Raw genomic sequence first — 15,000 nt, forward strand, 5'->3', positions numbered from 1 at the left:
ATTTATTCCATACAATATATCATGCATAAAGAACCCTCAGTATATCAATAATTTGTCTATCAAAGCATTCATCACATTTTTAGATGACATTGAATATCTTTTTATGGATATTATACGCAGCCTCTCTTTTGGGCTTACCACCACATACATTTTAATTGAAAAATATTACTAAACTCTTATTGGGAATAGCCGAGTTGTTATAGGTCTTTCGATGTTTATCTTTAGACTTGAAATTTCATTGTCTATTTTCTCTATGATTTTCTGTTATATATACATACTGCATGATATATATATATATATATATATATATATATATATATATATATATATATATATATAAATATAAATATATATAAATATACATATATATACATATATATGTATATATATACAGTATATATATATATATATATATATATATATATATATATATATATATATATATATATATATATATATATATATATAAATGTATGTGTGTTTAAATGTATAAGCATATCTATGTGGATATATAATTATATTCATAAATAGAAACACACACACACACACGCACACATATATATATATATATATATATATATATATATATATATATATATATATATTCATGTATTTGTATTTACCCATACATATATAAATATATATACATACATATATATATATATATATATATATATATATATATATATATATATATATATATGTGTGTGTGTGTGTGTGTGTGTGTGTGTGTGTGTTTGTGTGTGTGTGTGTGTGTGAGCGTGTGTGTATATGTATTCATATTTACACAAGTCTATTAATGCTGGCGTATGGTTGTCGCTGGAACCATATGTTATTATTCATTGCCACAATGCCACTACATTGATATGCTGTTCACAGCAACCCGTTAACTTAAAGAGACAAAAAAATTATAGAGGCTCTGCCCGTCCTATGGACGGGGGGGGGGGGGGGGGTCCAACCAACTCACGTTGGGATTGTGGAGTTGAGTTTAACCACCTATGAATGTTTCTAATTTATATATGCTCCTACAAGCATATATCTTCGCTAGAGCCGAAATAAACCCATTCTTTCCATTCTAAATAAGTGTTTAGCATAATGTATAATAGGATGGACTATATACAAAACCTGCTGGTCTTGTCATTTCCACCAGATCCTTCTATTGTAATCCAAAATGGCATTTAAATCTTTTTTTCTATAAGCTTTAGGTGTGCACATGTGTTTGTGTATGTCCGTCTATGTGAATATGTAAACGTATTATTATAAAATTTCTATGGATGCAAATGATGTCCATCTGTTGACATCAGTGATAGCATTTTAAAATGGACATAATTTTAGCAACTTCTTTTACATGGAAAATATCTCTCACATTTTGAAGGAAATTTAGGGCAATAACAAGCGAATTCCATCTTTATTGATTAGTTCGATGTACTCAAAGCCACTTAATAGAATTGTTTATTCAGCCTTTAAAATTTAGTATTAGTTTATCACTTCTGGGTGTTGTCAAGAAGGACGTCTGAACTGAAAGCCGGCCATTTCCCCTTTGCCGTGAACTCGCTTACAAATAAATGGGAAAGACTTAGTTCGCATGAAACAGCGATTCTCTATGTGCTCATTTACTTGGCAATACCATTGTAGATTAATGGCCGGGATTCTGAGGAACTATGAATCTTGGAGAGCCTCGGCATTTACGCGAAGTGTTGATGCCTGATATTGCTGTTCTTTTAAAACAGAGAGGAAAGGAAGAATGAAGGGGATTTAAAACTATTATAAACTTCTTCTATGTTATTTCTTAACACACAGTTCCATCTATAAACCTTGTTAGTACCCAAGGTATGAAAGACTATTAATTCTGTCAGCGTAAGAAAAGAAAATTTATTACATGCAAACAAGATATTAAAACATATCACAACTATACTATTCATTTAATCTAGATATTAGCTACATGATCTACATATCAAAGAAAGTTATCAAAACATACCTCTTTAACAAATAGGCAAAATAAATATATGAAGTTTATATCAAATGGACACAAAACGCAGAAAGAAGCCAAATCAAGTAACGAAACATTTAGAAAAACTGGAAAACTGAGACTAATTCTCCCATTGTGATTTATACCATTCGTCATATCTGGAGACCACACATTATTAAAGAGAGAGACTTATAAATTGACTGTTCTTTATAAAATTCATAAAATTTTTACAAGTTTGGGCTTCATCACATTACTATAACTAATTTAAACTGGAAATGAGACTGTATAGACCGTATAAGAATGTTTGAAAGGATATATGTGTGTGTGTGTGTGTTTGTATGGTCTGGTATCCAGTCGTACATGACACCAGCACCTAATAGCTCTTCTGTTGTCTCTCATAATCGTAGAGTCATTAAGATTCATTACAGCGCAACCAGTAAAGATGGATTACAGTTTTTGCTGTAAATATGCAGAAATTGCAATGAAATATAGACACAGCAGAGCCATGACAAGCCATGAAACAACACTTTTACTTTGAACATTACCATATATAGTTTTCATGATTCTTTAATATTGAAATATCATCCCAACAGAATAGTCAAGTCCTTTCCGTATTGCTAGATGGTTGAAATGTCAACCTTGTTTATGTAAGACAAAAGTTATTCATTTGAGAAAAGTTACCCACTTTCTTTTTCTCGACAATTTTCATTAAAAAAAAAAAAATACCAGACGCTTACACAAAAAAAGATTGACTAAACCGATGACTCATCCTGTTGGTACTATAATTGGTTGCTCTTCCTTACATTATAAATAATTACGAGAATAGCTTCCCAATAACATTCTTATATTTGCATGGCATATGAAATTCATTATAAAACTTTATGTTTTAACGTTGAAGAAATGGTTTCCAAGACGATGATAAATCGTCAAATCTTCATCAATATTCACTTGAAACTATTCATATGAATAGTGGCATCTGCCAGGCGATTTTCACGAAGGCTAATCAAAAAAATAAATAATCTAGTCTATGATATATTTTCTAGACATCACCACTGTCGGAAGTAAAAATATACACCTTCTAATCATCGTTGACCGAAGTAATAATCTTAGGAGTATAAGCTGTAGGGAGATTTATGAAAGTTCAGCATCAAATAATAAAAAAAAAAAATCATGAAATCTATAGGCGATGATATATATTATTCACCATTATTAGAGCATTGTATGTAAAATGATAACCATGGAATGCTGACTGCATAATTATTGCCTACACTTAAAGATTATTTTCCGAAAATACACTGGGTATCTGGTAACCTAGAGAGAGAGAGAGAGAGAGAGAGAGAGAGAGAGATCATATCCAATACATAATATACATTATTAATAAATAATACACCTTTCCATGTTATTTCAAAGTGCATGTTACTGCAAGCAGGAGGAATGTGTTTGTTTTTATTCGCTCCTTGGGAAAAAAATGCCGAAAAGTTTATTGCCGTGCTTGCCCAGTGAGTCTTCTTCTTCGGAATTTCCAATCCTATAAACTCAGTTTGATCCCTCGTCTCGCAACTCGCGGAAAGTCTTCTCTTCTATAGCCAAAAATACTATTTTTGTGTGTCATGCGTAAACTGAAAAAAAAGAAAAAAAAAAAAAAAAACAGAAAATAGGGAAGCGGTAAGGAGAGAAAGTGGACAGACCCATTTGCTCTCTGGTTGCCTTAGCTAAGTTAAGTGCAGGAGATTAGAGGAGCGATGATATGAATGTGAAATATATATATATATATATATATATATATATATATATATATATATATATATATATATATATATATATATATATATGTATATATATATATATATACATATATATATATATATATATATATATATATATATATATATGTATATATATATATATATATATATATATATATATATATATATATATATATATATATATATATATATATATATATATAAAAGAGTTATCTTAAATGAAGAGGGACTGTCGAGATCCATTACTACACTCTTGTTGTTTACAACACAAGTTCTGCTCCCTGCTGTGTTTACAAAATGATGTCTCAGGACTTCTCTAACGGATTTTTATTCTCTTCTCTATCGATATCATCCAATGTTTCTTTCAATAATGAATCTGATTACTCTCCCGTGATCGAACTCGAGTTTTTACTTCTCTATCTACCTCCACATTTATTATTTCAGGAAATTTAAAAATTCTTGAACATTTTAGATGTTTAAGGTTTTATAATATTTCAGTATAATTGAAGCATATTTTTGCCATAACGGTTATCTAATATATATAATTCTCCATTAAATTAGTATTGTCCTATTATTAATGGTGTTTCCTATTTCGTCTCCTTCCTGGTCGGAATCTGTTTGACCCAGTTTATTTGATCAATTTGTCTTTACTTATTTTTCGTCTATAGCTCTTACCTAACACCACCACAAAGTGGCATCTCCCATACCTTTTATATAGGCACTTCTTCGGCAGCTGTTCCATCTCAACCAAAAGGGGGATTTTTCCTCCTAATAGACATCCTGACACCCACAAGGCAGCCTTTACTCACAATTTCTGTAGGAACTCTCCTTGTTGTCGGGTTTGTCTTTACTTGTTTATGCATAAATATATAAACATATTTACTTGTATATACATATATATGAATAAATTTTTGGACTCAAGCCATGTCGTCCTGATGGAAGTTCCTATAGGGTAGCTTCCTAGGGTATATTACAACTACGGCGATATTCCCAGAGAATTTACCTTAAGGTACCCAGAATTCTAACTCCTGGAGTGAATATCCCTACTGAAAGGGATATCGCGACATATCAGAGGACGTATTCTTGACACGCCACATAGCAATCTGCATCCCAAACAGAGATAACACATCGAAGAGGTCAATTGGCAAGAAAACGAAAACGAGAAAGAAAAAGGGGAGCCGTTCCCAAGGCTCTCTCTTCTCCCGTTTCGTAAGCGTGCATTGCGCCAATCCTGGCGCCATCTGTATTCCTTTTTGCGTAGCTTAACAACTCGATGTTTTTTCCTGTGTTTCTCGCAAATCTTGGATTTATTCATCTTTTCATGGCTTCTCCAACTTCGTCTGCCTCTGATAAGTTGAGTACCATATCTTTTATGCATAAATGTAGGCTCTTGGTAAATTTTAAAGTGATTAATAGTAATAATCTTTGTTACAAGAGCCGTTGCCTACCGGAGGCGTCATGGACGCTGTCGCTCGCTAGGTATGAGTTTTAGTTAGCCAGAGCGACATTCCCGGTGGTTTTGCTTTAATAAATTTTAGCTATTTAGCGTTACATAGGATTTCCTTTCTCGTGCTTTTAGTATTTTTTTTATTTTGGCGAAGTATTCGCCAACTCTGGCCTACGCTAGGCCATGTAGCCTAGTCGTTTGGTCCTAGTACTTTCCTGCATGATTTTGGATTTCCGAGTGTTTTAAAATTTTATTGAAGCTTTAGGCTGTTTTTTATACATTTAAGATTATGTTGATTATTTCCAAGATAGTATACGAGTGAGTTTCGGTGATTTAGGTAATCGATTCTCTTGGTGCCTAGGCTAAGTTGCTTATGGAGCCTTAGTATACTTTCTCATACTCCCCGGTTGCTTTCTTTTCTTCGGAGAAGGTATGCAATCCCTTTCCCTCTGTTTAAGCCTTGGGCTTAACCCTAGTGGTTTATCTGAATTAATTTTTGATATAACTATACTGGGGTGTTACTGTACCTCCCTGTTCCAGTAAGTCTGGCTTCAGAGAGGGTCAGAACATCAGAGTTTTTTAGTCTGAGTCTGTGTTTGTCTGGCTTGGGGTAGAGTCTCCCTCGCTGGCCTGACACAGACATAGAAGGCTTAGCCTCCTTAGGTCACTGCCGAAGGTTTCTGTATGAGATGATTCCTTCTTTTGTGATCTAGCAGACTAGTCCTTGTTGCTGTTCTCGGTGGGAGGATAAGATCCTTTCCCTGGGAGTAGCAACACCTTCCTTGCTTTGGTTCAGTGGGGGTTGGCAAGTATTGCTGGCCTCCCTCCTTGGATCTCCCTTAGGCTAAGATAAGTTTTCTTGGCTGCGGGTGATTCTTCACTAAAGCAAGGTTGGTAGGACCCTCTTTTGTCCCTTCCCCCTCTATCTCCGTAATGGCTTAGCCATTACAGTACTGTACGTCATTCTACATCTGAACCTAGGATAGGTTAGGATGTGGAATTGACTCAGTCTCTTGCCGGCCGGCAGAGTTTGCCGGCCGGCAAGGGTCTTCTGCTTTGAGTGCTGCCCGGACCTCCATGTCTGCCTGTAGAGCCAGACGGCATTGGTCAGGAAGCCTGAATTAGATTCTCCCCTTCCTTACTTGCACTCTTTCGGATTGCCGGGCTTTGAGGTAGTACACTCTCTTATCCTGGCATCCATTCTGTTTTCTTCTAGTGCTGTACCCGACCCGGCTGCCGGCCTATGTGGCTGGCAGCCGGGCAGTCGGAGTTCTCTGGTTCTTTTGCTGCTGGCCGGCATCGGTTGTTTACCTTTGCCGGCCGGCCATTGTCACGCCCTTGTCTGCTGGTCGCTACGAGCGGTGGCCGGCAGCCGGGTGCTACCTTGTGTAGCCGACATTGGCTGTTGCCGGCCGGCAGTTACTGCCGGCCGGCACATGCATTTGAACCAGCGTTCTGCCGCCTTATAGCTGTTAAGTAGTATACTTTAAAGCTAGTTATGGTGTGTGCCGGCCGGCGCATTACCTTCTATACTGTACCAGTATTCTTCAGTATAGCATATACTGTAGGGAGAAAACTATAGTATGGTATTGGTACAACACTGTGTGTTCTAACGCTTTTGTGTTGTCTTGCACAGCCCTTTGGTGTTGCCTTACAGATAAGAAAGTGAGTTCTTTCTTGTCTATTATCCGGTATTTTAAAATCATATCTTAGGTGTGAGCTCCACCTGTTTCCTCTGGAAATTTATCATTGGTTATTCTAGAACAGATTAACCATACGATTTTATTATCTGGAAGGCTGCAACATTTGGTTGTGCGGGAAACACAAGTGTGTGTCTTTCCTTTCTGATTTGTTATGCTAACTGTGCATACCCAGTGATACGTAGTTCACTTGATACTCATGGAAATTTCTTCTCTTTACAGGAGGAACGTCCGAAGTGCGGAAGTGCTTTCTGCAACGTCCGCAGTAAGAACTTCTGCGGACATGAGTTATGTAGGAGGCACGCAGCATGCGCTGTCTCCAAGGGTGATCTCCGGTATTGGGACCCCCAGGTATGTACCGTGTGCTCTAACCTGATTACTGAGGCTTTTGATTCCCCTAGGACAGCGGAATCAAGGGATATAGCAAGGGAGAAGCTTCGTACCTGGGTAAGGGGCTTCCAGAAGAACACCTCTGGACCTTATCTTCCAAGTGAGAAGATGAGGGCTTACCTTTTCTCTAGGGCATCAGCTGATGCAGTGATTCCCCAGCCTCGGGAGGAGATCCCCCTAGTTCAGATCCAGGTGGATGCTGAAGTCGCGGTCGCCTTGCAAGACATCCAGTTGGACGACAGGATGTCGGACGTGTCCGAGCGTCTGGAGGAAGACCTCCTGGCAGGAGGCCAGGATGAAGATCAAGCCCCAGACATTGTAGAGGAAGAGGCCGACGAGGTGTCGGCTGCTCCGGTTCAGATCCCTGAACCTATTCCCTCAACATCGTCCGCTCTCCCAGTAGAGCTGGGACAGGCCCTCTCCTCCATGGTTGGAATGATCCAACAAATGCAGAAGGAGAATATTGAGAAGGCGGCTGCAATGGAACTGCAGATGCAGAAGCTTGCAGCATCACGTGGGCCCCAGAAAAGGCCCAATGTGAAAGACCTTCTCTTGTGCTCAGATGCTAACCCATGGAGATATGCTGAGCACATGCCGATGACGACTGGAAAGATCGTCATGTCGGATAAGTTGGGTTCAGTTCCCCTTGAGGAGGTGGAATTCTGGCCCAGCAAAGGGTCATATCCGGACTGTTATGTCCGGTTGAGGAAGAAACCAGCTTCAAAGGAGGAGACAGAGCCGAAGGAGGTCATAGTGATGGACCATGCTAAGGCTCAAGCTTTGCTTTCATCTTCGATGAAAGAGAGGGGCTTCATGAACTCAAAGGTAGTCATCTGGCCACAGTGACGAAGGATCTTTACAGCTTCGTCAGGGCGAGGAGAGCTTTTAGGGAGTTCGTGTTCACCTCGGCTACGGTGAGGCACGAGCCAAGGAAACTAATCTCCTCCAACATTTGGGGCAAAGACCTTTTCCCTAGCGAATTGGTCAAAGAAGTTGTTGATAAGGCCGCCACGGAGAATAGAAATCTTCTCCAGAAGTGGGGCCTGTCTATCAAGAGAAAGTCTTCCCCGGATGAGGGTCCCCAACCAAGGAGGAAGACTAAGAGGACTAGGCTACCGTCTCGGCCAGCCAAGCCATTTGGACAGCAACAACAACAGCAATTGCCGATGCCTTCAGTGCCCCAGATGGTGGCACAAACCCCGACCACTTTCCAGTGGGTACCCCAGGCCGTGTCGACGCAGTTCCCGGCATTCAACCCAACGTTCGAAGGGCAGTCAACTTCCTTTCGAGCAAAGCCTAGAGGAGCAGCCAGAGGCTCGTCTAGGCGCCCCTCAAGGGGAAGGGGATTCAGGGGTGGTCGCGGTTAGAAAGGCAAGATCTCAGGACAACAGTCCAAGTGAGATGATACCGGTAGGACGGAGACTTCAAGATTTTCGGGATCGGTGGACCTTCGATCCCTGGGCCCACAGCCTACTCAAGAATGGACTGGGCTGGAGCTGGTACAGCACTTCACCCCCGTGCCCTTAGTTTTTCCAACACTCCACCCCCGTTCTGGAGGAGTACATCCAAGATTTGTTGGAGAGAAAAGTGATCCGAAGGGTAAAGTCCATCAAATTCCAAGGGAGGCTGTTTTGTGTTCCCAAGAAGGACTCGGAAAAACTCAGAGTCATTCTGGACTTGTCGCCACTCAACAAGTTCATAGTGAACTGCAAGTTCAAGATGCTAACACTGCAACACATAAGGACCTTACTGCCCAAGAGGGCATATACCGTCTCCATAGACTTGTCAGACGCCTATTGGCACGTTCCAATCAACCGTCGACTCTCCCCCTACCTAGGGTTCAAGCTACAACGAAGACTATACGCCTTCAGAGCCATGCCATTCGGGCTAAATATAGCTCCGAGGATCTTTACGAAGCTTGCGAGCGTAGCTCTCAAACAATTACGCCTAAAGGGAATTCAGGTAGTAGCCTACCTGGACGACTGGCTGGTGCGGGCAGCATCCAAGACAGAATGCTTGCAAGCTTCCATTCAAGTGATCCAGTTCCTAGAGTATCTAGGCTTCAAGATCAACAGAAAAAAGTCTCGACTTTCTCCATCTTAAAAGTTCCAGTGGCTGGGAATCCACTGGGACCTAATGTCACACCGTTTCTCCATCCCGACGAAGAAAAGGAAGGAGATAGCGGGTTCTGTCAAGAGACTTCTAGATTCCGAAAGGATATCAAGACGCGAACAGGAGAGAGTACTGGGTTCTCTCCAGTTTGCTTCGGTGACAGACCCGGTGCTAAGAGAACAGCTAAAGGATGCAACCGGAGTTTGGAGAAGTTATGCATCAAACGCGCGAAGAGATCTGAGAAGACCAGTTCCGCTTTGTCTACGTACTCTTCTCAGGCCTTGGTCCCAAGCCAGACATCTAATGAAGTCGGTTCTTCTTCAGCCACCTCCCCCGTCGGTGACAATTCACTCAGACGCCTCGAAGGAGGGATGGGGAGGTCACTCTCATCGGAAAAAAGTCCAGGGGACTTGGTCTAAGCTATTCAAGACCTTTCATATAAACTTTCTAGAAGCTATGGCAGTGCTCCTTACCTTAAAGAAAGTCTCCCCGCGTCACTCGATCCACATAAAGTTGGTGCTGGACAGCGAGGTAGTTGTGAGATGCTTGAATCGACAAGGATCAAGGTCACCACCTCTCAACCAGGTGATGTTGGCCATCTTCCGATTGGCGGAAAAGAAGAAGTGGTACCTGTCGTCAGTTCACCTTCAAGGAGTCCGCAATGTGACAGCGGACGCTCTATCCAGGTTCACACCGATAGAGTCGGAATGGTCCCTAGACGCAGGATCATTCTCCTTCATCTTGAGTCAAGTCCCAGAACTGCAGATAGACCTCTTTGCGACGAAAGACAACAAGAAGTTGCCCCTGTACGTGTCCCCGTACGAGGACCCCTTAGCGGAAGCAGTGGACGCGATGTCCCTCGATTGGAACAGATGGTCCAGGATTTATCTGTTCCCTCCTCACAACCTTCTGTTGAGGGTCCTCAACAAACTGAGATCCTTCAAGGGGGTAGCGGCAATAGTGGCCCACAAGTGGCCGAACAGCGTGTGGTTCCCCCTGGCATTGGAACTACGGTTGAAGTTTCTACCGCTACCAGATCCAGTTCTGACCCAGCGAGTCCAGAAGTCGACTGTCTGCGCTTCATTACAGAAAACCCAGACCCTGTAGCTCATGATTTTCTCTCCCTAGTGGTGAGAAAGCGTTTCGGGATTTCGAAAGCCAGCATAGACTTCCTAGAGGAATATAAGTGCAAATCTACTAGAAGGCAATATGAGTCATCTTGGAGAAAATGGGTGGCCTTTGTCAAGGCATAGAATCCGCAGGAGATCTCGACAGACTTCTGCTTATCTTTCTTCATCCACCTCCATGGTCAAGGGTTGGCAGCTAACACGATTTCGACGTGTAAGTCTGCTTTGACAAGACCCATTCTATATGCCTTCCAGGTCGACCTCGCTAACGAGATCTTTAATAAAGTTCCGAAAGCCTGCGCTAGGCTCAGACCTTCAGCACCTCCAAAGCCCATTTCATGGTCTTTAGACAAAGTTCTTCATTTCGCTTCTCTGTTGAGCAATGAGGAGTGTGCGTTAAAGGATTTGACCCAAAAAGTTATTTTCCTAATTGCACTCGCGTCCGGGGCCAGGGTTAGTGAGATTGTAGCCCTCTCGAGAGAGGAAGGTCTTGTTCAGTTCCTGGATGGGGGAGATCTGAACCTGTTTCCGGATCCTACGTTTCTCGCCAAGAATGAGTTACCCACCAACAGGCGGGGTCCCTGGAGAATCTGCCCTCTGAAAGAAGATGCATCTCTATATCCAGTAGAATGCCTAAAGGTCTATCTTCATAGAACTTCAGACTTCAAGGGTGGTCAACTATTCAGGGGAGAAACATCAGGCTCAAATTTATCACTGAATCAACTCAGGGCGGAAATCACATATTTTAATCGCAGAGCGGATCCCGACAGTACACCCGCAGGTCACGATCCGAGGAAAGTTGCCTCATCCTTAAATTTCTTTAATTGTATGGATTTTGAACATCTTCGTTCTTACACTGGCTGGAAGTCTTCCAGAGTGTTCTTTCGCCACTATGCGAAGCAAGTGGAGCAACTAAAGAGATCTGTGGTAGCAGTGGGTTGCGTCGTTAACCCTGCTGTTTAACTCTGCGAGGAACAGTGGTTTTAATTGGGACGATTAATTCCAGGGTGAGTGTGTTGTTACATACTGTGCTACAAACTAAGTGAGGGCACTGAGTGCCCACGTTGACTGTTCCAATTCCAAAGGTGAACCTAGCATAAGTGCAGACATGTGTGCCGAGCGTTTCTAACGCTAATGTAACTGATTAGTAATACAGACTTTTCTGACTTTGATACCTCGGTATGTTAAAAGTGGCACTAATGTTTTTCTTTCAGATAAACTAGTTTCTGTTTACTATCATACTTATGCTTAAAGTTTTGGTTATCCTCTTCTTATACATATATATATATATATATATATATATATATATATATATATATATATATATATATATATATATATATATAATTGTTGTTAACCTGTCTGTTTATTGTCTGTCAATAAACTTGTTCTTGAGAACCTTGCGTCTCCTTCACCTGTGTCAATTTATTGATATAATTGAGCATTCATTCTATGTATATTTATCTGGGATAATTCTAACAGATGGTTCCTTTATGCAAGCTAATGTTGCATTGGTTTATGCTTTCCCTTAGCGGGAGGACTCCACCCCATAAGGGGATGGTGGCCGATTTACAGCTTCCTCCTATGCGGATATAAACCTTTGTCCAATACAAGTATTGAGCGGAGAACTGGTCGATATTTCATATTGACGCAGTGGTTCTTTACAAACTATGCTTCACTTAATATAGGGTGAGACCACTATATTGGCTTGCCTGGTATTCATACATAGGTATATGTACTCTTCGAGACTTTCCCAGAGTCTAGTAGGACTCTTCCCTGTAGGGGGCAGGAAGCTCTAACATGGTTTATGGTTAGTTGAAAAGATGTATAACGGTAACATCTTAGGTCTCTAGGTCTAGTCGACCGGGGAAATACCTCCGGGGAGTACGGCACGTTCTGAGAATCCACAGATACAGTAATGCTCTGGTATACTTCCATCAGGACGACATGGCTTGAGCCCAAAAAACGGATTTTGAGCGAAGCGAGAAATCTATTTTTGGGTGAGATGGCCATGTCGTCCTGATGGACCCGCCCTTCCCTTTCTATGAAAGGGCTGTAGGACCCCTCCCTACATAAAGTATCTGTAGCAACTCGTGTATCGCTACAAGGAATACAGATGGTGCCAGGATTGGCGCAATGCACGCTTACGAAACGGGAGAAGAGAGAGCCTTGGGAACGGTTCCCCTTTTTCTTTCTCGTTTTCGTTTTCTTGCCAATTGACCCCTTCGATGTGTTATCTCTGTTTGGGGTGCAGATTGCCATGTGGCGTGTCAAGAATACGTCCTCTGATATGTCGCGATATCCCTTTCAGTAGGGATATTCGCTCCAGGAGTTAGAATTCTGGGTACCTTAAGGTAAATTCTCTGGGAATATCGCCGTAGTTGTAATATACCCTAGGAAGCTACCCTATAGGAACATGGCCATCTCACCCAAAAATAGATTTTTCGCTTCGCTCAAAATCCGTTATATGTACTCACACACACACACACACACACACATACACACACACACACACACACACACATATATATATATATATATATACATATATATATATATATATATATATATATATATATATATATATATATATATATATATATATATATATATATATATGTATGTATATATATACACACATATATATATATATATATATATATATATATATATATATATATATATATAAATATATATATGATAAATTTTGCACATTTAAACGTGTTTCTCATATTTCAAATAAGCTATATATATTAATACATTAAAGTCTGGATTCTGGGTTCAAATCTCAGCCGGTCTGATACTATAGAGTTTGAGTGATTTCGCCTGGGGCTCTGATCCCGAGGTCGTTAAGAGAATCCAGACTTTAATATATTAATATATATGGCTTATTTGATATATATATATATATATATATATATATATATATATATATATATATATATGTATATATATATATAATTATATATATATATATACATATATATATATATATATATATATATATAAATATATATAAATATATATATATATATATATATATATATATATATATATATATATATATATATATATATATATATATATATATATATATATAGATATTCATATATGCGAGAGAGAGAGAGAGAGAGAGAGAGAGAGAGAGAGAGAGAGAGAGAGAGAGAGAGAGAGAGAGAGAGTGTTTCTATGTGCTGAACTTGTATGACGCTGCATGTGTCTGTGTGAGAATTTATTTACTCTGAGTTCGATCTATATTTATAATATGGTTCTGCCTTTTGCTGTTCCTGAAATTAACAAAGGGTGGTAATGATCTGTGAAAACTTGATAAGCAAGATCTTGAACTTTTCAAGTTTTCCCTCTGAGTATGATTATGCAATATGCACATATAATTACTATAATGTTTAATTGGGAAATGTGCTTCATGCTCTTTCCACGGTCGAGTGAGCTAGTTAATAAGGAAGAGGAAGGGAGGCAATTATTAAAAGACTTGAATAAAATTCCTCTCGGCGAAATTGAGTCGAACAGCTTATTCATTAAGTGTGACACACGTCAATTTCACAAGACACTTGGCACGAAACAATTATTCTGTAATGGTTCATTGTCTTGTAAGGAAAAGTATAGGTGAGAGAAGTAAAAGTACAGAAATGATAACATTTCTTTAAAACGGCTCCCTTCATTTTCGCGGTGGTATAACAATAAAGCTTTAAAGCTAACGAAGCATCAGAGTCATTATGCTCTTTTACGAATATTTATTAGTAAGATATAAATATTCTAAAATTCAAGAAACAATATATATTTAGAAATTACTATATAATCAGAAGTAATCGAATCAAGACGTAAATTAGGGAGATAAGTTTCCAGATGTATAATTCTGACCCAATAAGCTTGATATTAATAACATGACTTATGATCAAATTTTTCCGTTTCCTGTTAATATGAAAATGTTATTTTCTCCAGAACAATTATCTTCATAACGAGTTAGTATTATTTATGGAGAACAAATTAAATTTTATCGACAATAACAACTTCAAGGATAATGTAAATACACAAAGTTTGAAAACTAGATATGATATACCCGAAGAGTTCTATGAAAAATTCAATTGATTATGTAAACTTTTAGAAAAGACGTAAGACATATAATTACGACGCGGGCAAAAGTTCCCGTAAAACTAAATTTGATATTTAACGCAAATGGTTTAGCGAGAAGATTCATTTATATATTTTGTTTTGTTTTAAGAATTTGATGTAATAATTATTTTCTACCGATGTCTCAAATTACTTCTAAAAGAGAAACATAAGTAAATAAGAAATTTAGGTATGCATCATGTCAGCATTCATGTATTAGTAAACTTCCTCATTGACGTCAACCCACTAAACTTCATTGGAGAATCAATCAAAGTTAAAGACAGTATTCCCAGTGTCATTAAGGCATTTGCTGTGAAATACTCTGCTTGATGATAATGTAAAGGAATTTAAAAACTGGAAG

Source organism: Palaemon carinicauda, chromosome 4, assembly GCF_036898095.1.
Source record: "Palaemon carinicauda isolate YSFRI2023 chromosome 4, ASM3689809v2, whole genome shotgun sequence".
Taxonomy (NCBI): domain Eukaryota; kingdom Metazoa; phylum Arthropoda; class Malacostraca; order Decapoda; family Palaemonidae; genus Palaemon; species Palaemon carinicauda.